Consider the following 25,292-nt stretch of genomic DNA (forward strand, 5'->3'; position numbering starts at 1 on the left):
ATGCCACGACTCGTGCCGATGGGAGCTTGAGCTCAATTGGGATAACAGCCTCCGTTCCGAAGGCCAGAGCGAAGGGGGTCTCCCCTGTGGGCAGTCTTTGGGTAGTTCGGTACACCCACAACACATGATAAAGCTCGTCTGCCCAAGTTCCTTTTGCTTTTTCGAGCCTTGTCTTGATCCCCTGCAGCAGAGTTCTATTGGTCACCTCGGCTTCGCTGTTCGCCTGAGGATGGGCTACCGATGTGAAGTTGTGGGAGATGTTTAGGTCTTCATGAAATTCGATGAATCTCGCTCCCACAAATTGTCGCCCATTATCAGTAATTAGGGTTCTCGACAGGCCGAACCTGCAAATGATTGACTTCCAGACGAAGTCTTGCACTTTAGCTTCTGTGATTTTCGCCAGCGGTTCGGCTTCGACCCACTTGGTGAAATAGTCAATTGCTACCAGGAGGAACTTTCTCTGCCCCGATGCCACGGGAAAGGGTCCAAGCATATCCATTCCCCATTGCGCAAACGGCCATGGGGCACTCAAGGGTGTAAGCTCGGTGGTGGGCTGTCTCTGGATGTTGGCATACCTCTGGCATCGGTCACACTTTCTGACGTATTCAATGGAGTCACGATACATTGTCGGCCAGTAATACCCTTGGCGGAGCAACTTATGGGATAAGGATCTAGCCCCTAGATGGCTTCCATAGATTCCCTCATACACCTCACACAAGGCGTAGTCAGCTTTCGAAGGCCGGAGACATTTTAAAAGGAGCAAAGAGTATGATCTCTTGTACAGCTTGTCCTCATAAAGGATGTACTGGGAGGCTTGATTTCTGAGCTTCCGAGCTTCTTTTGCATCATGAGGGAGAACCCCATCCCTGAGATATGCCACCAGTGGGTCGATCCAACTGGGCTCATGATCAATTTTCATCATGGGCCGTGATTCTTCCATACTTGGGCACTTCAGAACTTCAAAGAGAACACCCTTGGGCAATTCAGCCGAAGCCAGCGTAGCCAGCTTGGAGAGAAGATCGACCCTGGTATTTTTCATTCTTGGAATCTGCCTGATGTTGAAGCTACTAAAGGCGGGGACGAGCTCCCTTACCTTTTCAAGATACTTAGCCATGCTGTCCTCCCGTGCTTCGTAGTTTTTGCTGACTTGTCCCACTACCAATTGGGAGTCACTGTGAACTTGGAGCCGATCTACTCCTAATTCTTTGGCGATCCTCAATCCTGCGATCAGAGCTTCGTATTTCGCTCCATTATTTATTGCAGAGAATTTAAAGTGCAGAGCATACTCTGCGATGATTCTCTCCGGACTGATCAAGATCAGACCCGCGCCTGCGCCCGACATGTTGGAGGATCTGTCCACGTAGAGGGCCCAAAAGCAATCAGGGGGGTTTGCTTCTTCTTCAGAAGAGTTCAATCGGGGCTCCAGGCCGTCAATTTCACCTTGTTCAGGTTCTGCTTCCTCTGAGATAGTGCATTCTACTATAAAATCTACCAATATCTGAGCTTTCATTGTCGGTCTAGGTCGATAGTTGATGTCGAATTCTGTGAGCTCGATCGTCCATTTCGCTATCCTCCCGGAGGTATCTACCCGGTGCAGGATCGCCTTGATCGGCTGGTCGGTGAGCAACGTTACGATGTGCCCTTGAAAGTAGGGTCGGAGCCTCTGGGCTGCAATTAACAGGGCATAAGTTAGTTTCTCCAATTTAGTATACCTGGTTTCGGCGTCTCTCAACACACGACTAATGTAGTAGATCGGCCGTTGAATTTTTGCTTCTTCCTTGACAAGAACTGCTGCGAGAGCCATAGGGGAGACCGCCAGGTACAAGAATAGCTCCTCTCCAGGCTCGGGCTTCACCAACAGCGGAGGTGAGTCGAGGTAGCTCCTTAGTTTTTCGAACACCTGTTGACACTCAGTGGTCCAACAGAAGTTCTTCGGTCGCATGAGGGTTCGAAAGAAGGGTAAGCACCATTTGGCCGACCTCGCAACGAAGCGATTCAGGGCTGCCACCCTCCCTGTAAGGTGCTGGACCTCCTTTATCGACTTCGGGGCGGCCATCTCCTGGATGGCGTAAATTTTCTCTGGATTGGCTTCAATCCCGCACCCCAATACCATGAAGCCCAGAAACTTCCCCGAGGTCATTCCGAAAGCACACTTAGTCAGGTTCAACTTCATCTTATATTTTCAGAGAGCGCCAAAGGTCTCCTCGAGGTCGACGACGTGGTTCATGGAAGATTTGCTTTTCACGAGCATATCATCCACGTAGACCTCCATGTTGCGGTCGATCTGCTCCTTGAAGATTTTGTTCACCAACCGCTGATAGGTCGCACCTGCATTTTTTAGGCCAAAAGGTATGACCCTGTAATAGTAAAGACCATGGTCAGTAATGAAAGTAGTCTTTTCTTCGTCTTCTGGTGCCATCCTGATTTGATTATAGCCGAAGAATGCATCCATAAAGGTGAGAAGCTCATGGCCTGAGGTTGTATCCACCAGTTGATCAATTCTGGGCAGAGGGTAGCTGTCCTTTGGACAGGCTTTATTCAATTTTTTGAAGTCTATACACATCCTCCACTTGCCGTTTGCCTTTTTGACTAGGACAACGTTGGAAATCTAATCAGGATAATTGACTTCTCTAATGAATCCAGCTTTCAGGAGTTTGTCCACTTCCTCGGCTATCGCTTTCTGCCTCTCCGGTGCATGACCTCGAATTTTTTCTTTCATCGGTCGATGCTTTGGATCGACGGCCAGACGGTGTTCCATGATTTCTGCGTCAATCCCCGGCATGTCAGTTGGAACCCAAGCGAAAACATCCATATTCTTTCGTAGGAAATCAATGAGCTACGTCCACACCTCTTCCCCCAGGTTGGAGCCGATCTTCACCACATGCTCCATATTCCCATCATTCAAAGGGATCGAAACCAGATCTTCGATTGGGCCGCCCCTTTCCTCAACGAGATTGTCGCGGGCATCCAATCCATCAACCGGATAGAGGTCAGATTGGTCACTTCTTTGCAAGGCTATGTTGTAGCAGTGTCTGGCCGGGGCTTGGTCTCCCTTGACTTCTCCGACCCCCTGGTTGGTAGGAAATTTCAATTTCAAATGATAGGTTGACACCACGGCCCGGAGAGCATTGAGGCCAGGTCGGCCAAGGATTGCGTTGTAGGCTGACGGCGCCTTCACCACCAGAAAATTCACTAAAGCCCTGGATTGTCTTGGATATCGACCCGCAGCTACAGTCAAAGTTAGTACCCCCTCCACCGGGACAGCATCACCGGTAAACCCTACCAGAGGGGAGCTAATCGGCCCCAAATGACCGTCAAGGATGGACATTTTTGAGAAGGCATCATAGAATAAAATATCGACCGAACTTCCATTGTCGACAAGAATGCGGCGGACATCGTAATTAGCTATATTTAAAGAAACTACAACTGCATCGTTATGAGAAAATTGAACTCCCCGAGCATCTTTTTCAGTAAAGGTTATGGATTCCTCAATCCTTTGTCGCTTGGGAGGTCCGGCCAATACGCTGGTTGTTCTCTATCGGGATTCTCCCGAGATGGTGTTGGCGAAATCTGTCGGAGGCCGATCATCGGACTGCTCCATGCCGACTGCTGTTGCCGAAGGAGGAGGAGTCTGGGAGACCGGAGATGGGGCCGGGACTTGCGGAGCTCACCTAGATCTGACCGTGGAGGCCGTTGACCGCCTGGAGGATGTCCTTCAGGGAGACATCAGGCGGAGGCCAGGCAGGAAACTGGAGGAGAGGATATCGGGGAAGATGACCGGAGGCGGTCCCGTTGAGCACTCCTTTAAGAATAAGGGTACTGCGAAGACACAGGCTCCTTCCTCCTGCGCCAATCCTATTGGTGTAAAAATCCACCTGCGTCGAAGAAGCTGGAGTCGAGGGAGTCATGGTCGCCGTCGGGACCTGCAAAGGAAGTCTAAACCAGAGTTGGGGGTTCTCTGACCAGACCCTCAGATGCTCAAGTCAGTTCTCTGCCTCAACAAGAATGGAGTACTCGAACGAAAATTTTAGCAGAGTTTTTGGGATAGAAATTAGAGCTTAGAGAATAACGTATCTGGGGTCCCCCTTTTATAGGCGGAGGGTGCAACAGACTGATAGCGATGTTTGTAACTATCTGGTAGTGGGCCGCTCGGGGTCAGGAGGAGTTTGTTATGAAGAGTAGTGGAGTGAAATCGTGGCCATCACCGTGGCCTACCACGTGGAGTCTGTTGCGGGGAGTGGAGCGGCGTCCGTTGTCGTGACTTGCCAGAGAGTGGAGGAGCCGCACGGAATCCATCGCAGGAAGTAGAGCAGAGTCATGGCCATTACTGCGGCCTGCCAGGGAGTGGTGAAGCTGCGTGGTATCCATCATAGAAAGTGGAGCAGAGTCATGGCCATTACTGTGGCCTGCCAGGGAGTGGTGAAGCTGCGTGGTATCCATCGCAGGAAGTGGAACAGAGTCATGGCCATTACTGCGGCCTGTCAGGGAGTCTAGGCCTGTCGACCGAAGCTCGATTGAAGCATTTGGTGGAGAGAGGCAGCAATCCATCTGAGAGGAGCTCGGATGTTGCTGGCGAGCCTTCTACCATTGGGTGCTGTTGGGCGTTAATACTACAGGCGAGGGCCATTCGCTGTAGGAGCTCAGTCAGATGCTTTCCGTAGACGAAGTTTAATTTCATGCAGAATTTTGGCAGAGGGTCGATCGGTCAGTGGGTGTCGGATGGCGCTGGAGAAGTTCATCCGCTGGAGGGGTCCAGCTGCTGGAATCCATGTGTCATAGGAATTCATCCAGAATCTGTCTGCTACAGGAGTTCGATCGGAGTCCGGCTCCCGTAGGAGTCCGGATGAAGACTACCTGCGGTCGGAGTTTGGGGATGAAGTCCGACTCCCGTAGGAGTCCGGATGAAGACTACCTGCAGTCGAAGTTCGGGGAAGAAGTCCGGCTCCCGTAGGAGTCCGGATGAAGTTTTTCTGCAGCTGGAGTCGGGGATGAAGTTCGGCTCCGGTAGGAGTCCGGATGAAGTCTTCCTGCAGTCGGAGTCAGGGATGAAGTCCGGCTCCCGTAGGAGTCCGGATGAAGTCTTCCTATAGTTGGAGTCGGGGACGAAGTCCGACTCCCGTAGGAGTCCGGATGAAGTCTTCCTGCAGTTGGAGTCGGGGATGAAGTCCGACTCCTGTAGGAGTCCGGATAAAGTCTACCTGCAGTCGGAGTCGGGGACGGAGTCTGGCTCCTGTAGGAGTCCGGATGAAGTCTTCCTGCAGTTGGAGTCGGGGATGAAGTCCGGCTCCCATAGGAGTCCGGATGAAGTCTTCCTGCAGTTGGAGTCGGGGATGAAGTTTGGCTCCCGTAGGAGTCCGGATGAAGTCTTCCTGCAGTTGTAGTCGGGGACGAAGGCCGGCTCCCATAGGAGTCTGGATGAAGTCTTCCTGCAGTTGGAGTCGGGGATGAAGTCCGGCTCCCGTAGGAGTCCGGATGAAGTCTTCCTGCAGTTGGAGTCAGGGATGAAGTCCGGCTCCCGTAGGAGTCCGGATGAAGTCTTCCTGCAGCCGGAGTCGGGGATGAAGTCCGGCTCCCGTAGGAGTCTGGATGAAGTCTACCTGCGGTCGGAGTCGGGGACGGAGCCCGGCTCCCGTAGGAGTCCGAATGAAGTCTTCCTGCAGTTGGAGTTGGGGATGAAGTCCAGCTCCCGTAGGAGTCCGGATGAAGTCTTCTTGCAGTTGGAGTCGGAGATGAAGTCCGGCTTCCGTAGGAGTCCGGATGAAGTCTTCATGCAGTTGGAGTCGGGGACGAAGTCCGGCTCCCATAGGAGTCCGGATGAAGTCTTCCTGCAGTTGGAGTCGTGGATGAAGTCCGGCTCCCGTAGAAGTCCGGATGAAGTCTTCCTGCAGTTGGAGTCGGGGATGAAGTCCGGCTCCCGTAGGAGTCCGGATGAAGTCTTCCTGTAGTTGGAGTTGGGGATGAAGTTCGGCTCCTGTAGGAGTCCGGATGAGGCTGAGCAGGTAGAAACTTGGGTGGAGTCCGCCTGTCGTGAAGAATCCGATCGACGTCGGTGGGAGTTTATCCATCGACAGAACTTGGGAACGTTGCGGAGGCTCGACCGCCGGAGAGGTTCGGAAAGATGTCGTCGAAGGTCGGACGTCGGTAGAATCCCTGGAGGGTCACTCCTGTCACGAACTTTGGCTGGGGGGTATTTTATACCCAACACATTTGTATGCATAGATTAAGTAGTAATCTAAAAATTTAAATTTAAAATTTGAATTTGAAATTTAAAATTCAAATTTTGAAATTTAAATTTTGAAATTTAAAATTTGAAATTCAAAATTCAAAAATTTGAAATTCAAAATTCAAAATTTGAAATTTAAAATTTATTTAAAATTTCAAATTTGAAATTTAAAATTTAAAATTCAAAATTTAAAATTCAAAAATTTAAAATTTGAAATTTATTTGAAATTTGAAATTTGAAATTTGAAATTTAAATTTTGAAATTGGTATATTTAGATATACTTGATCCAAATAGTAAGTAGTCTAATTGGGTTGGTTGCCATGGTCGTCCGATCATAGGAGAAAAGTAGGGTTTAAAGGCCCTCTCCTCCCATTCGATGGGGTTCTCCTATGGCGGTAGGGGTACCGATGCGATTATATCCCATGAAAATGAAGCAGCGAAAGGACTTAATTGTAAAGGTTCAATTGTAAAATTTATCATGAATGTGTTAGATTAGATCAAAAGGAATATTCATGATTTATTTTGATTGAGTTATTTTTTGTTATGTAATTAGCAATAGGATTGCTGTTTATGAAATGTGCTAATCCGTTTGTGAAATGAGTCAACACATTTGGTGAACAGAAAATAAAACCTTTCAAATTTGAAAATTATTTTCGAAATGCCAAACCCTGACCCATCAGCCCTAATACTTAATTAAAAGAATTAAGTGTTGTCTATTTGGTCTAGAATTGTGAATTAAGACTTAAGATAATTTCATAAACTTGTGGGTCAATGGGTTAGATAGATTAGGTCCATAATTGGGTTAGACCTAAGGTTAGCTTAAAAAAATGGACTAAATTAGAGTAATTGATCAAATCTAATCAAAAGTTGAATTAGATTAGATTAAGGACACTCTAGACTCAACTCCAATAGTTGTAGTTGAATGGGTCCATATCTTTAACTAGACCAAGATGGACTTAATTTATGGCTACGCGGTGGAACCCTATTTACTAAGTTGATCAAATTAAAACTAATGAACCGGTTGGTGTCTAAGGTAAGTTAGGCAGTCTGACCAATGGTTTTTAACTGGAAGCTACTCGCATTGATTCAATCTCTAACGAGTTAATGGCACATCCCTTCCTCTGATCTCACTACCTGGCCAACCTGGTGAGTTAGGTTTTGATTAGATCACTTGGTGATTAGGGCTCACCCATGTCATTAGGTAAATCAGTGTGACTGATTTAGGTTCTCCTAATGCCGGCTTTAATTAAATCCTTTTTAATCTGACTTGATGAAGTCAGTGGGAGGATTGAAATTGGCTGGTTAATTTCTTCTCTTCTATCCTTTAATAAAATCCTCAAAAATTATGAGGTCCCTAAAAATGATTAAGTTATAGTGATAACTAAGTCATAGCCTCCTATTAAGTGAGTGATAATGAGTTCATTAGTTTAATAATCACTGGAGGCCTAAAGGCCTGGTGCTTATTGACTAATGGAATTATCATTCATAATATGATAATTTGGTTGAGTTTTTTTGATGGTGGTCAGGTTGGCCAGCCAAAGTCAGGCCTGATCATTTATTGGTCTGATTCACCAAATCAAGTCATGTTAATGGTTGGACCTAACCAGATCTTTTTAGTGGAGGCCAAAGCCTACTGATTAGGTTCTAGGGCAAAATTAATTACTAGATGTTGTTTAGAGAAATAACTGGTTATGAACCTACCCATAGATGCACATGGGTTGACCAACCAAAGGTGGGCCGTGTGTGGTCTGTGTGGATTCTAGTACCCACTAAGGAATTAAAGTAATTCCTCGAATTGGAGGTTAAGGCTACCAGTTCGTAAAGATACTGGGAGAAACTTTAGACTAAAATTCAAGTCTTTAGTATTAATAATTTATATACTAATAAAGGTCTGATTTTTCTTTATGCACCTATGGCCACTACCCTGTCGCTTCGATCATTATTAGATAATGACAAGCTCATGGGACTTAATTTCGATAGCTGGTATCAAAAATTGAAAATCGTCCTTGAGCATGAATGGATCCTTTATGTTGTAACGGATCCGGCACCTGAGGAGCCAGCCCCGAACGCAGAGGGGCGGTCCGAGATACTTACCAGAAGTGGCTCAACAATCGCACCATCATTCGGTGCATAATGCTGGCAGCAATGAATGATGAGTTCAGCTGTAGATTCGAAAATGCCTAGTCACAAGAGATGCTTCAAATGTTGAACGACTCCTTTGGCATGCCTGACGACGTTGAAAGGCACAAAACTAGTTGTGCCATTTTCAATGCTTGGATGAGGGATGGAGCCTCAATCATCGATCATGTACTATACATGATCGAAATGATTGAGTGCCTAAGTAAACTGGGCTTTTCCTTGCGCGAGCAGCTCGATAAGGATGCGATCCTTAATTCTTTGCCCAAGTCCTTCCTCCCCTTCCTTACTCATTTTCAGATGACAAAGCCTGCAATGAACTACCACGGCTTGTTGGGGTTGCTGCAGAACTTTGAGAAGGACCACCAGCTCCATAAGGAGTCGGTGAATATTGTGGGAGGGTCTTCTTTTGGTCGTCGATCCTTTAAGAAAGGGAAGAAGAACAAGAAGAAGAAGAATAAGAAGGTGCGGTCGCATGCTGGGACGTCTGCACAGGGTCAGACCAAAAAGTGCAAGCCTGACTTGAGCCAGGTGGAGTGCTTCTTTTACAAGAAGCAGGGGCACTGGAAGAGGAACTGTCCTCTATACATTGCCTCCCTGGACCTGAACAGGCCGAAGAAGAAGCAAGGTAATTATATGATAACACCTTGCAACTTTTTTATTTGTGATACTACTGCCTGGGTATTGGATACCGCAAGCCCTTATCATATTTGTAATTCGATATAAGGTCTGCAGGTCGGTAGGAGATTTGATGAAGGTGAGAGGTTCCTGAACATTGGAGATGAAAGCAAAGTTCCAGTTCTAGCTTTAGGAATCATGAACCTTATAATCAACTCTCGTAATGTAATTCTAAGTGAATATCACTATTGTCCAAATTTTTTATTAAATATTATTTTTGTAGGCCTTTTGGCCATGTACAGTTATGAATTTTTAATAAAAGAAAACGTTTGTAATATCATTTTGAATGGTGTTACAATGTTTGTTGGACAACTAAATAATAAAATTTACTTACTATCACAGCCTGTTAATATGGTTCAAACCTCCGGTAAATACCCTAGAATGGATAATATGTCAGAAGTCTATCTTTGACATTGTAGGCTAGGTCATATCAATAAAAATAGGATAAACAGGTTGGCTCAAGAAGGAATTCTTGAAGTTGGTGATTGTGAATCACTTCCAACCTATGAGTCCTGTCTTCTTGGGAAGATGACCAAGTCACCTTTTACTGAAAAAGGTGAGCAAGCCAGTGAACTCTTGGGTCTGATACATTCTGATGTATGTGGACCCATGAGCTCAAGTGTAAGAGGTGGATATTTCTACTTCATAACCTTCACAGACGACCTATCGAGGTATGGGTATGTCTACTTAATGAAGCATAAGTCGGAGTCGTTTGAAATGTTCAAACTATTCTGAAATGAGGTAGAAAAATAAACTGGGAAGTGTATTAAAACTCTTCGATCTGATCGAGGAGGTGAATACCTTTCCAATGAATTTCTGACATATCTTGGGGAGAATGAGATTCTCTCTTAGTAGACTCCTCCTAGAACACCACAGCATAATGCTGTGTCTGAAAGGAGGAATCGGACCTTATTGGACATGGTTCGATCCATGATGGGGTTTGCTGGTCTGCCGATCTTCCTCTGGGGATATGCACTCGAATCGACTTGTTACCTTCTAAATAGAATTCCGAGTAAGTCTGTAACCAAAACACCTTATGAGATATGGATAGGATGTAAGCCAGTACTCTCGCACCTTAGGGTTTGGGGGTGTCCTGCTTATGTTAAATGTTTAATTATGGATAAGCTTGGAGCTAGGTCTGACAAGTGTTTTTTTATAGGATACCCAAAAGAGACCAAAGAATATTATTTCTACCTAGCTGATGAGCAGAAGGTGTTCGTCAGTCTTAAGGCAATCTTTTTAGAAAAGGAGTTCCTTGGTGAAGGGACTGTTGCCTCTAAGGTCGAACTTGAGGAAGTTCGGTAGGTGAAAAAACCGACATAAGTTGCTGAACCTGAACCAGATTTGGTTAGATCAGATTTGGAGCCCATTGTTCCTGCACCCTTAAGGCGGTCTGGTAAAGTACCACGTCAAACAGATAGATACTATGGTTTCTTGGTTGGGACAGCGATCCTGTCGAACTTGATGTAAATGATGAGGATTCGATCACCTATATGGATGCAATGCAGAGACCTGGCTCTGAGAAATGGCTAGAGGTCATGAAATCCGAAATGGAGTCCATGAAGGTCAATGATGTGTGGACATTGGTTGACCCACCCGAAGGAGTAAAACCCATAGGGTGTAAGTGGGTCTTCAAGAGGAAGAGGGGCACAGACGGAAAGGTGGAGACCTATAAAGCCCGTCTGGTTGTCAAGGGATATCGTCAACATTATGGTATAGACTATGATGATATATTTTTTCCTGTGGCAATACTCAAATCCATTCGGATTATGCTTGCGATAGCTGCCCATCTGGACTATAAAATCTGACAGATGGATGTGAAGACAGCTTTCCTAAATGGAGAGCTGTACGAAGAGGTGTATATGATACAACCTAAAGGGTTCACATCCACAGATGAGTCTAAAGTGTGCAGGCTACAAAGGTCCATTTATGGACTTAAGCAGGCATCCCAGAGTTGGAACATACATTTTGATAGCACGATCAAAACGTATGGCTTCATTAAGAATGGAGAAGAGCCTTGCATTTATAAGTGGGCTAATGGTCCAGTAGTGGTATTTCTTGTGTTGTATATGGATGATATTCTCTTAATCGAAAATGATGTCCCTATATTACAAGGAATAAAGATTTGGCTGTCATCACAGTTCTCCATGAAGGATTTGGGAGAAGCTTCCTACATCCTAGGGATGAGGATCTATAAGAATAGATCTAAAAGGTTGCTTGGCTTATCCCAGTCCACGTACATTGATACTATGTTGAAGAGGTTCAGCATGGAGAATTTCAAGAAAGGCTATCTACCGATAGGCCATGGAATTTCTCTCTCGAAGAGGGATTGTCCGACAACACCTCAAGAGAGAGAGCGTATGGATAGAATTCCATATGCTTCAGCAGTGGGATCTATCATATATGCCATGACATATACACAACCAGATGTGGCATACTCACTAGGGGTAGTGAGTAGATACCAATCTGATCCAGGGGAGAATCACTGGAAGGTTGTTAAAATCATCTTGAAGTATTTAAAAAATACTAAGGATCAGTGGCTTGTTTATGGTGAATCGAACTTGAGACTTATAGGGTTTACAGACTCCGATTTCCAGTCTGATCATGATGACAGCAAGAGTATGTCGGGATTTATTTTTACCCTTAATGGTGGGGCTATCTGCTGGAAGAGTTCCAAGCAGCACACTGTGGCTGATTCAGTTTGCGAGGTAGAGTATGTCGCTGCATCAGATGCTGCTAAAGAAGCAGTGTGGCTGAGAAAATTTATCATCGAGCTCAGAGTAGCACCCTCCCTTGTTGGTTCAGTTCTACTCTACTATGACAGCTCTGGAGCCATTACTCAGGCGAAGGAACCGAAGGCACACCAGCGGACGAAGCATATTCTGCGCTGCTACCATCTCATCTGAGAAATCATGGATAGAGATGATGTCGACCTTCAGAAGATCGACGGGAAGAAGAATCTGGCCGACCCATTCACTAAAGCCATTGCGATGAAGGAGTTTGATGACTTCAAGTCAAAGATGGGTATTAGATACTGCACCGATTGGCTTTAGGCCAAGTGGAAGATTGTTGGGAATAGTATCCCAAAGCCAATCGTCAGCCTGTTGACGGTTGTGCTCTTTCTTGTATTAGTATATGAATTATAAATTAATAAAAGTTATTAATAATATTTTTCATCATAAATTATTTCATCTTCTAATGAACTCCTGTGTTGTGGTGAAGTCCTTAGGACTATTTAGACTCGATAAAGGAGGATTTATCATTTAGTCATTAAATCTGTTCGCGACCAAACGATATGTTGTTACCAAGGACAACAATATTTATCAAGCATAGGTCGTTGTGTGCCATATAGATTGGTTGTCCTCTTAACCAAGGAGTGTGAGACACTGGTATGGCATACAGGTGAGATGTAAGGGTACATCTGCACTGAACGTGACCGACTCCAGAGCTTTTTTTGCTATCAAAATTTGCTCCGATGGGATATTGGTATTACTGTCCCTCCGACCTGAGACCGCCACGGTGACTTGCAAGCAACTCACTGCACTTAGGCACTGGACTATCTGAATTTCTAATTTAGTGACAGAAGGCTGTTGGGTGTAGTCAAGTACTTGACTTATCGGTGCATGTGTCAAGATGGGATTGACTACTCCAGTTCAGGAGCTGTGTACAGTCATGTTTCAATTTAGCAAAACCTTGGCCAGGGTAGTCCTAGTGAGGAGTCATAGGACTATTTGAGTTAAGCACGATTCGGATGATCTAATCAGGATTGACAGTTTAACGCTGAGTCATCCTATACACAGGGGTCAAAAGGGATGAATTATCAGTAACCATATTCGCGTAGGTTCTGAATGTTGCGATTGCGACTATTCGACCTATCCGAACATCGAATACCATTGCTAGATGGTCACTTCGATTAGTATAGGAATTGGTTCCTATGCTACCGGCTTAGGTTTGAACCTATGGGGTCACACACATTAGAGGTTCTTATCTGATCTGATGGCTGGTGAAGAGGCCCACTGGACTGGGACTCTTCGACCAAGAGTCCTAATGCTCAAGGACTCTGAGTCCTACATGTTTGGAACTCTGTGATCAAGAATCAAGATTCTTTGATCATGAGTTCCACATATTTTGCGTATCGGGGTCAAGAGTCTCACTGGTTTGGGACTCTTCGATCAGGGTTTCATATCGATAGACTTTGATGCCCGATTACCCATCAGATTTGGACTCAGTATTTATGAGAGGTTTAATTAGTGATTTGATCACTAATTAACTCAATTTGATTGAGAAATTATTTTTGGATCAAGTCTAATTTAATTATATTCAGTTGGGTTTGACCCAATTAGGTTAAGAGTTGACCTAATCGTCAAGGTGGTTTGGTCCCTGATTTGATCAGGGGTTGGGCTTAGTCAATTTCTGATTTGATTAGGATTTTATTGAGCCTAATTAAGCCTAATTGTGTTGGATTTAACTTAGTCTAATTGTGTCTAACCTATTTTAATAAGGTTGGTTCAATTAGGTTGATTTAATATTTGAAACCACCTTGACTTATCTTTCTGCACCACCTCACCTCACCTGTGCCTATTTGAATTCACGAGAAACAAGTTCTCATGAATTTTCTCCCACGTAAAAACCTTCCCACGTCCCTCCTTTGTGCACCATTTTGAGTGGATAAAGATGGTTGATTGGCCATTCAAATTCAAATGAAGTTTAAATTTGAATGGGCAACTAATCTCATGCGCCACCTTATCCACTTGTGCGCCACTTATTCTACATGAGAAAAAGTTTCTCGTGTAAATTCTCCATGCACAAAGAACCCACATCCCCTTCTTCTCATGCCAAGAGTGGATAATGATTGGTTGGTTAGCATTTGAATTTAAATTCGATTTGAATTCAAGTGAGCAACCACCTGGCTTTATCCTCTCACGCGGTGAAAATGCTGTAAAGATGCGATCTTGCACCATTTTAAAAGGAAAGAGAAGGTGGGGTATGCATAGATCTAATCTGAGAGAGAAAGGGTGGTGTGAGAAAGGCTCTGTGCATGAGAAAAGAAAAGAAAAGAAGAGAAAAAAAAAAGAAACAGAAAGGGCGCAGGGTTTTTCTGAGAGTACCCTAGGGTTTCTGCCTAGGATTCGGAAAGTGAGAAGGTGAGCTACGAATGTCGTGAGTCCACCAGATTTTAGGAAGAGCTTCATCAACCTCTCAAGTATCTCTGCTGATGATCTGGAGCATACGAAGAATCGATAGACACCGATCGAAGGAGTTCAATCAGCATCGACCGTCAAAAGGGTTCTATGACGAACTAGCATTTGTGAGGAGTCAATCAGATCGAAAACTTTGTGTGAATGATTCACAGAGGCCAGACATACTATGTGGCTGTATTGCGATGATCAGACCTTCTCGACGGTGATCAGACTGCAGCGATCGACTACCTGCATGAGGGTAATGTGTTCTGAACACATAACAGTAAAATATTTACTATAGAATTCAAAATTTTAAATTTAAATACATACTATATATATCATATTTAGATCCTTATATAGGATTAATATATATTAATTAATTAAATTAATTAATAATTTCTACTATAAAATTATAATTTTGAAAAAAATTTAAAATTACTGTTTTACCCCTGTACTATTTTTTCCATAAGATCTTACTTAGCTAAAATATTATAGCTTGTTGTGTTAACACAAGGCTAACAATATTTTAGAGATCAAGATAAAATATTGAGAATTGCATGAGATGTAATTGGAAAGAGTTTTCTATCTATAAACTCATAAGGGTTTGTTGTGTTAACACAAGATCGTTATGAGGAATTAGGGTCTCAATTCTACTAAGATAAATATAAAATATATCTCATTTATCATAGGAGAGGGCTATGATATCTGATAAAATAGTGAGAGACATAACTAGTTTTAAAAATTCTCATCTAGTTATGCATGTCAAACATGAGTGATCTGCTTATACTATTATTTTATATAGATTTAAGTCTACATTATGGCTTCTTTATTTTTACCCCATGATATAATAAATAAAACTATGTTGATCGATACGACTATGTAGATTGGTTGAGAAACTTACAAATTAAGTTTATATCAATAAAGAACTCTGATATTCTGGATATTTCTGATCCTAGATTGGTCAGTAATAATGAGAAGGCAATGATGTCCATATGAATATTATTTGTGGCAAATTTGAAAATTAGGAGTATAATTGTAAGAATAATCTTATAAGATTGAAGTACGGTGTAAGTGTAACATCAAAAGGTGTGTATATGATACAGATTTATTTTTTAATTGAGTGATTCAAACTCTGATATTTGGATATTGGATACCACCTGTGGATCATACTTTTGTAGTTCGTTACTGTAACTACAGAATATCAAAGATCTGAAAAGAGATAACTTCGAGCTTTATGGTGCAAGTGGAGAGTCCATTAGCATAGAGGTTGTGGGAATCTGTATGCTTGATTTATCTTCAGATAAAATTTTAGAATTAAAAAATTGTTATTCATGCCAAAGGTCATTAGAAATATTATTTCTATACCTTTGTTATTAAAATAAGTTTATGAAATAAAGCTAATAAAAAATAGATACTCTATTTTTTTTTCTAATGAATTTTATGGCAATGGTTATATTGATAACAATCTTTTAATTCTTGCACTCAATAAAATATTTTTTATATTGAAAGAAATATGAAAATAAAGAGAGAAAATATGAATGTTACATATCTTTGGCATTATCGCCTTGGTCATATTAGTGAGTCAAAGATAAACAAGTTATACAAAGAAGAATTCTTTGACCTAAATGATTATGAATCATTGAGAACTTATAAATCTTGTCTCATGGATAAGATGACCAAGACTCTATTTTTCAGATATGGAGAGAGGACAAGTGAGTTGTTAGCTCTAGTATATATCGATGCATATGGACCGATAACAACTCAGGCCAGAAGAAGATACTTCGATCTTTATAGATGATTTATTAAGGTTCAGATATGTGTATCTTATGAAACATAAATTTGAAGCTTTTGATAAGTTCAAGGAGTACCAAGGTATGGTCGAGAAATAAACTGAAAAAAAAGTATCAAGCTTCTTCGATCTGATCGAGGAGGAGAATACTTATCCATTGAATTTCTTGATCATCTTAAAAGTAAAGGTATTCTCTCTGAATGGATCCCTCCTAATATGCCTCAGTTAAATGGTGTAGCAGAAAGGAGAAATCATACTGTGATGGATATGATGCGATCCATAATATGCTTCATTGATCCCCCAATATCTTTCTAGGGATAATGCCCTAGAGACTGCCACATATATATTAAACAGAATACCTTCAAAGTCTATTGCAAGCACTCCATATGAGATATGAAATGAAAGGAAGCCTAATCTTAAACATCTTAAGACTTTGGGCTATCTCACTTATATCAAAAATATTTTTGGACATAAGCTTAATGTTAGATCAGACAAGTGTAGGTTTGTAGAGTATCTTAATAAAATTAATAGATATTATTTCAACCACCCTACTGAATAAAAGGTGTTTGTTAGTAGGCACGCCACTTTTTTGAAACATGAATTTATCCAAGAAGGAGGCAGTGGGAGGAATATTGAATTTATGAAAGTTCATGATCTACAAATCGATCCAAAAATACCAGTGGTTGGGCCACAAGAAGATCCTCAATCAAAAGTACCCAAGGATGAGGTACATCCACTATACACATCTCTTCTCCGAAGGTCAGATAGAGTGTGTCAAGCATCTCTGAGATATAATTTTATCATTGAGAATAACAATTCTATCAACATCATTTAGAATGTTGATCCACTGACCTATTCGAAAGCTGTCATGAATAGAGACTCAAACAGATAACTGAAAGCTATGAAATCTGAGATGGACTCGATGAATACCAACCAAGTGTAGAACTTGGTTGATGCACTTGAGGGTGTGATCCCAATAAGGTGCAAGTGGATCTTCAAAAAGAAGATCAGAGTAGATGGCCAAGTAGAAACCTACAAAGCTAGGTTAGTGGCGAAGGGTTTCAGTCAAAGGCAAGGAATTGACTATGATGAAACCTTCTCACTAGTGGCTATTCTCAAGTCCGTCCAGATTTTGCTTGTTATAGCAGCATACTACGATTATGAAATCTGATAGATGGATGTCAAGATCGATTTTTAATAGTAATCTAAAGGAAGAGGTCTATATGACTCAGTCAAAGATATTTATCTCAAGTGGGAGAGCAAATCAAGTATGAGACTAATAAGATCCATCTATGGATCGAAGCAGATTTTGAGGAGCTGGAACATCTGATTTGATATGACAGTCAAAGAGTTTGGCTTTATCAAAAATATGGATGAACCATGTATATATAAGAAGACAAGTGGAAGTGTTATTGTCTTCTTAGTTCTGTATGTCGGTGACATACTACTCATTGGGAATGATATCCCAATGATGCAATCGATCAAAATTTGGCTATCAAATAAGTTTTTCATAAAAGACTAGGGTGAAGCATCCTATATACTAGGTATAAAGATCTATAGAGATAGATCTAAAAGGATGTTAGGCTTATCCCAGTCATGGTACATAGATCTCATATTAAAGAGATTTAATATGGAGGCAAGTAAGAAAGGTTACTTGTCTGTAAGTTATGGTATACGTATCTCTAAGAAAATATGTCTTAAAGACACCAGAAGAGAGGAAAAGGATGAATAAAATCTCTTATGCTTCGGCTGTGGGATCAATTATGTATGCCATGCTATGTAACAAGCCTGATGTAGCTTATGCTTTAGGCATAGCTAGTAGATTTCAGGCTGATCTAAGGAAGGATCATTGGAAAGCAGATGATAGCAAGTCAATATCAGGGTATGTGTTTATCCTAATTAATGGGGCAGTGAGTTGGAAGAGTTCCAAACAGCAGATAGTAGCTGACTCAACTACTGAGCCAGAGTATGTTGCTGCTAGTGAAGCCATTAAGGAAGCTATCTGGATGAAAAAACTCATCATAGATTTAAGAATCATTCCTAAGATTGAAGGATCGGTGTCACTCTATTTTCATAACACTGGGACTGTTATTCAAAATAAGAAACCTAAGTCTCATTATAGATCCAAGCACATCCTCAGACGTTTCTATCTCGTTAAAGATAAGATGTTATCTTTGAATGAGTAGACAGAAAGAACAATATAGCAGATCTATTCATTAAGGCTATACCACAGTAGCTATATGATCGCCATCTTAATTGTATGAGATACAAAGGCGATTGGCTTTAGCGCAAGTGGGAGATTGAAAGAAGAGTGCCCTATAAGCCAATCGTAAGTGTGTTGCGATGGGACTTTCTTTAAAATTTTTCAACTCATGAAACGACATTTATCATTTGAGGCATTGATTCATCATATTAGCTGCATCTTAATATATCTAAGATTATGATGAATTCCAAAGATTAGGATAATGATTTTAAAAGATATGAATGGGTCATGCTAGTGAGACCTAAAATTCTAAAATCCTAATCTTAAATATTTCTGATCGTAGGAGCATTGAGTCGGGGATCAATGTTTCAGATAGACTAGCACATCCTATGTATGCTCAATGGAGAGGGTGGCAGATCTCACTAGCAACTTGTGTGAGACACTAATACAAGGATGTGGGTGCTCATTTGAGAAATGAGTCCACTAAATTGACTCGATGAAAGAGAACATCTAATGGAATCCTTATTTGCATGTCAAAGATGGTTCTCTAAGTGAAAGTTGCGCAAGTGATCCTTAGACCTGAAACCACCATGGAATCTTGTGCACATGAACCCATATTTTGGTTCATAGTCAGGCATGACATTAAGACATGTACGGAGTGTTCTGGATATGGTGGAGTGTGTATGAAGGTTGTGAGTAGGTCAATATGGAATCGATCACTCCTAGTAAGAGAAGATTACATCCTGTGTATTCTCAATCCTAGATGACTCAGAAAAGTCTTTTGGCCAAAAGTAGGAAGGAGATTAGAAAGAATTTTTAATACTTCTTCATTGGAGTTATTATTGGTTAATTGAGAATCGATATGAATATGTGTTTGAGTTTGACATGATTCCATACTCATGAACATATTCAGGGTGCAAGGATGATTAGAAGATTGAATTGCACGATAATTTACCACTGAAGGGTAGATTAGGTATTTTCATCAAATTTTACATCTTCTGGATAGTCATGATACGTTGCTAGATGTCAATCTTGACATGTAAGTTTTTGATCGAATTAAAGAGTTTAATTCGATTGTCAATTAGAAATAATTCTAATTATTGAACTCGGGTTAACTCGATTGGATCAAAATCGATTAGATTGAAATCTAATCAAATTTGATCAACTTATATCTGAACCTACTACCAGCTAGATGTGGAACCCAATGGGTCACACACATATAAAAATTGGCCAAGGATCCTTTTGAAAAAGGTTGATTGAAATTTTGGATTCAATCAGGGTTACGGTAAGCATGCTAGCACGTGTGGAAACCCTTGCTCCTTTGGAGACCAATTTGGTCCCATCCCTTGCTAATTAGCTAGGCTAATTTAGTAGATATTTGGATCAAGTCATGTCACCTAGAAGCACCCCAAATTGGGGCACCACATCCCATGTTAATGCTAATTATGAAGAGTCCAAGTTGTGGTGGACTCTTGGTGCAAAACAGGTTCTGCGTACAAGTGTTGTCATGGACAGAAGAAAAAAATTATTTTGGAACAGTTTTAAGGACTAATCGATAAATCTTCTCTTTATCGAACTTAAATAGTCCTAAGAACTTCATCATAACAATGGAGTTCATTAGAAGATGAAAGCTTATGATGAAGATGCCAAATATATATTTTATTTTTTAACAAATCAATTATAATACTTGGTTGCTCAACCGTCAACAGCTTGACGATTGGCTTTTTGAGAAACATTTCCCAACAACTCCCACTTGTCCTAAAGCCACTCGGCACAGTATCTAATACCCATCTTCGACTTGTGGTTGTCGAACTCCTTTATCGCCAAGGCTTTAGCGAAGGGGTCGGTCAGGTTTTTCTTTCCGTCGATCTTCTGAAGGTCGACGTCACCTCAATCCACGATCTCTCAGATCAGGTGGAAGCAGTGCAAGATGTGCTTTGTTCGCTGGTGTGCTTTGGGTTCCTTTGCCTGAGCTATGGCACCAGTGCTATCGCAGTAGAGCAGGACTGGACCATCGAGGGAGGATGCTACTCCGAGCTCGTTGATGAATTTTCTCAGCCACACAGCTTCCTTCACGGCATCCGATGCTGTGATGTACTTCGCTTCACAAACAGAGTCTGCCACAGTATGCTGCTTGGAACTCTTCCAGCAGATGGCTCCACCATTCAGAGTAAAGATATAACCCGACACGCTCCTGCTGTCATCATGGTCAGATTGAAAGCTAGAGTCTGTGAACCCCACAAGTTTCAGATCTGACTCGCCATAAACCAACCTTTGGTCCTTAGTATTTCTCAAATACTTAAGAATGGCTTTAACCACTTTCCAGTGATTTTCTCCAGGATCAGATTGGTATCTACTCACTACTCCTAGTGAGTATGCCACATCTGGTCTTGTACATGTCATGGCGTACATGATAGATCCCACGGCTGAAGCATATGGGACTCTACTCATACGCTCTCTCTCTTCAGGAGCTATCGGACAATCCTTCTTAGAGAGAGAAATTCCATGGCCTATCGGCAGATAGCCCTTCTTGGAATTCTCCATGCTGAACCTCTTCAGCACAGTGTCTATGTATATGGACTGGGATAACCCAAGCATCCTTTTAGATCTATCCCTATAGATCTTCATCCCTAGGATGTAGGATGCTTCACCCAAGTCCTTCATGGAGAACTGTGATGACAACCAAACTTTTATTCCCTGTAGTGCGGGGATGTCATTCTGATTAAGAGAATGTCATCCATGTACAAGATAAGGAATACCACAACTGGACCATTTGCCCATTTATAGATGCAGGGCTCTTCTCCATTCTTAATGAAGCCATACGTTTTGATCACCTTATCAAAACACATGTTCCAACTCTGAGAAGCTTGCTTCAGTCCATAAATGGATCTCTGAAGCTTGCACACCTTGGACTCATCTGTGGATGTAAACCCCTCAGGTTATATCATATACACCTCTTCGGTCAGCTCTCCATTCAGAAAAGCTGTCTTTGCATCCATCTGCCAGATCTCATAATCTAGATGGGCAGCTATTGCAAGCATTATCCGAATAGATTTGAGCATTGCCACAGGGGAAAATGTCTCGTCATAGTCAATACCATAACGTTGACGATACCCCTTGGCAACCAGACGGGCTTTATAGGTCTCCACCTTTCCGTCTGCGCCCCTCTTCCTTTTGAAGACCCATTTACACCCAATGGGTTTAACCCCTTCAGGTGGGTTAACCAATGTCCATACATCGTTGACCTTCATGGACTCCATTTCGAATTTCATGGCTTCAAGCCATTTCTCGGAATCAGGTCTCTGCATTGCATCCATATAGGTGATCGGATCCTCATTATTCTCATCAAGTTTGATGGGATCACCGTCCCGGACCAAGAAACTGTAGTATCTATCCGGTTGATGCGGTACTCTACCAGATCGCCTTAATGGTGCAGGTACATTGGGCTCCGAATATGATCTAATCATATCAGACTCAGGTTCAGCTATTGGTGTCGGTTCTTCTACCCATTGAACTTCATCAAGTTCAATCTTAGAGGCAACGGTTCCTTCACCAAGGAACTCCTTTTCTAAAAAGATTGTCTTAAGGCTGACGAACACCTTTTGTTCATCAGCAGGGTAGAAAAAATATCTTTTTGTCTCTTTGGGGTACCCTATGAATGAGCATTTGTCAGACCTAGGTCCAAGTTTGTCTGTGACTAATCGTTTGACATAGGCCGGGCACCCCCAGACCCTAAGGTGTGAAAGTGCTGGCTTACGTCCCATCCATATCTCATATGGAGTCTTAATTACAGACTTACTTGGAATCCTATTTAACAGATAACTGACCGATTCGAGTGCATATCCCCAGAAAGATATCGGCAAGCTAGCAAAACCCATTATGGATCGGACCATGTCTAACAAAGTCCGATTCCTCCTTTCAGACACACCATTATGCTGTGGTGTTCCTGGAGGAGTCCATTGGGAGAGAATCCCATTCTCTCCTAGATATGTGAGAAACTCACTAGAAAGGTATTCCCCTCCTCGATCAGATCAAAGAGTTTTAATACTCTTCTCAGTTTGTTTTTCTACTTCACTTCAGAATTGTTTGAATATTTCAAATGAATCCGACTTATGTTTCATCAGATAGACATATCCATATCGGGATAGGTCATCCGTGAAAGTTATGAAGTAGAAATATCCACCTCTAGCACTGGTGCTCATGGGCCCACATACATCAGTATGTACTAGGCCCAAGAGCTCAGTAGCTCTCTCACCTTTTTCAGTAAAAGGTGACTTGGTCATTTTACCAAGAAGACAGGACTCACGGTTGGAAGTGATTCACAATCACTAACTTCGAGGATTCCCTCTTGAGTCAACCTGTTTATTCTGTTCTTGTTTATATGACCTAGCCTATAGTGCCATAAGTAGATATCTGATACACTATCTAATCTAGGGTGCTTGCCAGTTGAATAGACTACATTAACAGGTTGTGATAACATATACACACCATTGTTCAAATGTCCACAAAAAATAGTAACACCATTCTCAATGATATTACAAATTTGTTTCTTTATTGAAATTTCATAATCATTTTTGGCCAGAAGGCCTATAGAAATGATATTTAAAAAGAAACTGGGACAGAAATGACAATCATTAAGAACAACAATATGGAATTCAAATACAAGTTTCAAGATTCCTAATGCTAGAACTGAAACTGGTCTTTCATCTCCAACGTTCAGGAACCTCTCGCCTTGCTCGAATCTCCTACTGACCTGCAACCCCTACAACGAATTGAAAATATGATAAGGGCTACCGGTATCCAATACCCAGTCAGTTATATCACAAATAGAGAAATTGCAAGGAGTTATCATATAAATACCTTGCCTAGCGACAACTTGCTGCTTTCTCTGCCTGTTCGGGTCTAGGGAGGCAATGTACTGGGGATAGTTCCTCTTCCAGTGCCCCCGCTTCTTGCAAAAGAAGCATTCAGCTTGACTCTTATCGGGTTTGATCTTTTTGGTCTGGCTCTGCACTGATGTCCCAGCCTGAACTTGCACCTTCTTCACTTTCTTCTTCTTGTTCTTCTTTCCTTTCTTAAAAGGTCGAGAACCAGAAGACGAACCTCCCACTAAGTTCACCGACTCCTTATGGAGTTGGTGATCTTTCTCAAAGTTCTGAAGTAACCCCAGTAATCCGTGGTAGTTTACTTTAGGCTTTGTCATTCTATAATGAGTGAGGAATGGGAGATAAGACTTGGGCAGCGAGTTCAATATTGCATCTTTCCTAAGCTGTTCATGCAAGAAAAAGCTAAGCTTGCTCAATCGTTCCATCAGCTCGATCATATACAATACATGATCAGTGATAGAGGCACCATCCTGCATTTTGGCGTTGAAGATGGGACAACTAGTCTTGTGCCTCTCCACGTCATCGGGTGTGCCAAAGGCATCCTCCAACACTTGAAGCATGTCCTTTGGCTGAGCCATCTCGAATCTGCGACTGAACTCGTCACTCATGGCAGCCAGCATGATACAACGCACCGTGGTCTGATCACTGAGCCACTTCTGGTAAGTGTCTCTGACTGTTCCACATGCATTGATAGCTGACTCCTCAGGTGCAGGATCCATTATCACATATAGGATCTGTTCATGCTCCAGGACTATCTTCAACTTTTGGTACCAGCTACCGAAGTTGGGTCCCACCAACTTATCATTGTCCAACAATGATCGGAGTGATAGGGAAGTGGCCATATTTGCACAAAGGAGAACCATAACCTAATTAGTAATTGATTCATTAAACCTAAAGATTTGGACTTTAATCAAAAGGTTTCTCCCACTATTTTATTCGAATTGGTAGCCTCTACCTCCAATTCGAGGAATTACCTTAATTCCTTAGCGGGTACTAGAATCCACTTAGACTGCACACAAGCCCAACTTTGGTTGGCCAACCCATGTACATCTAGGGGTAGGTTCATAACCAATTGTTTCTCTAAACAATTTCTAGTAATTTTAATTTTGCCCCAGAAACCTAATCAGTAGGCTTTGGCCTCCATTGTAAGGATCCAGTTAGGTCCAACCATTAACATGATCATACATGGTGTATCTAACCAATGAATGATTAAGTCCAACTTTGGTTGGCTCACCTAACCACCATTAGAGAGACACTTTCAAGTCATCATATGATGAGTGATAATTCCATTAGTCAACAAGCACCAGGCCTTTGGGTCTGCAATGATTATTGAGTTAATGGACTCATTATCAAACACCTTAATGGGAGGCTATGACTCAGTTATCCCCATAACTTTATCATTTTAAGGACCTAATAATTTTAGAGGATTTAAATAATATAGAGGATGAAGTCAGATGAACCAGCTTATCATGATCCTCCCACTGGCTTCACCAAGTCAGCTTAAGGGAGACCAGGGCTGGTCTAGGAGCACCTAAATCAGTCACACTGATTTACCTAGCTGACATGGGTCAGCTCGAATAGTCAAGTGATCCGATCAAAATATAATTTCACCAAGAGGCCAGATAAGTTCGATCAGTGGGAGCGTCTGCCAAAGCTTGCCTTAGACACCATCAGAAATGGCCAGGTAAGCGGGCTCCCAATTAAAAACCACCGGTCTGGTTTACCTTAGATACCAACTGGTTTAATTAGTTTCGATTAGATCAACCTAACAGTTCGTGCTAGACCGCTTAGCCAAGAATCAAGTCCATTTGGTTCTCGTTAAAGACATGGACTTGACCAACTACAACTATTGTAATTGATCTAGAGAATCCTTGACCTAATCTAAGACAACAATTGATTAGATTTAGTCAATTCTCTAATTAAGTCCATCTTCAATCTAACCATAGGTCTAACCCAATTAATGGACCTAATTCCCACTAACCCATTAACCCAATGTGTTATGGTTTGTGTCTTAGGTTCTTCAATTCACAATCCTAGAACCTAATCAAACAACTTCTTAATTCTTAATTAAGTTTTGGGCTGAGGGTTGGGTTTGGCTTTTCAAAAAATAATTTTCATATTTGTAAAACAATTTTATAATATGATTCTACCAACCATATTGCATGTTTGATTCATAATCAAGATGCAAGTGAAATAA

This window comes from Elaeis guineensis, chromosome 5, assembly GCF_000442705.2.
Source record: "Elaeis guineensis isolate ETL-2024a chromosome 5, EG11, whole genome shotgun sequence".
NCBI lineage: Eukaryota > Viridiplantae > Streptophyta > Magnoliopsida > Arecales > Arecaceae > Elaeis > Elaeis guineensis.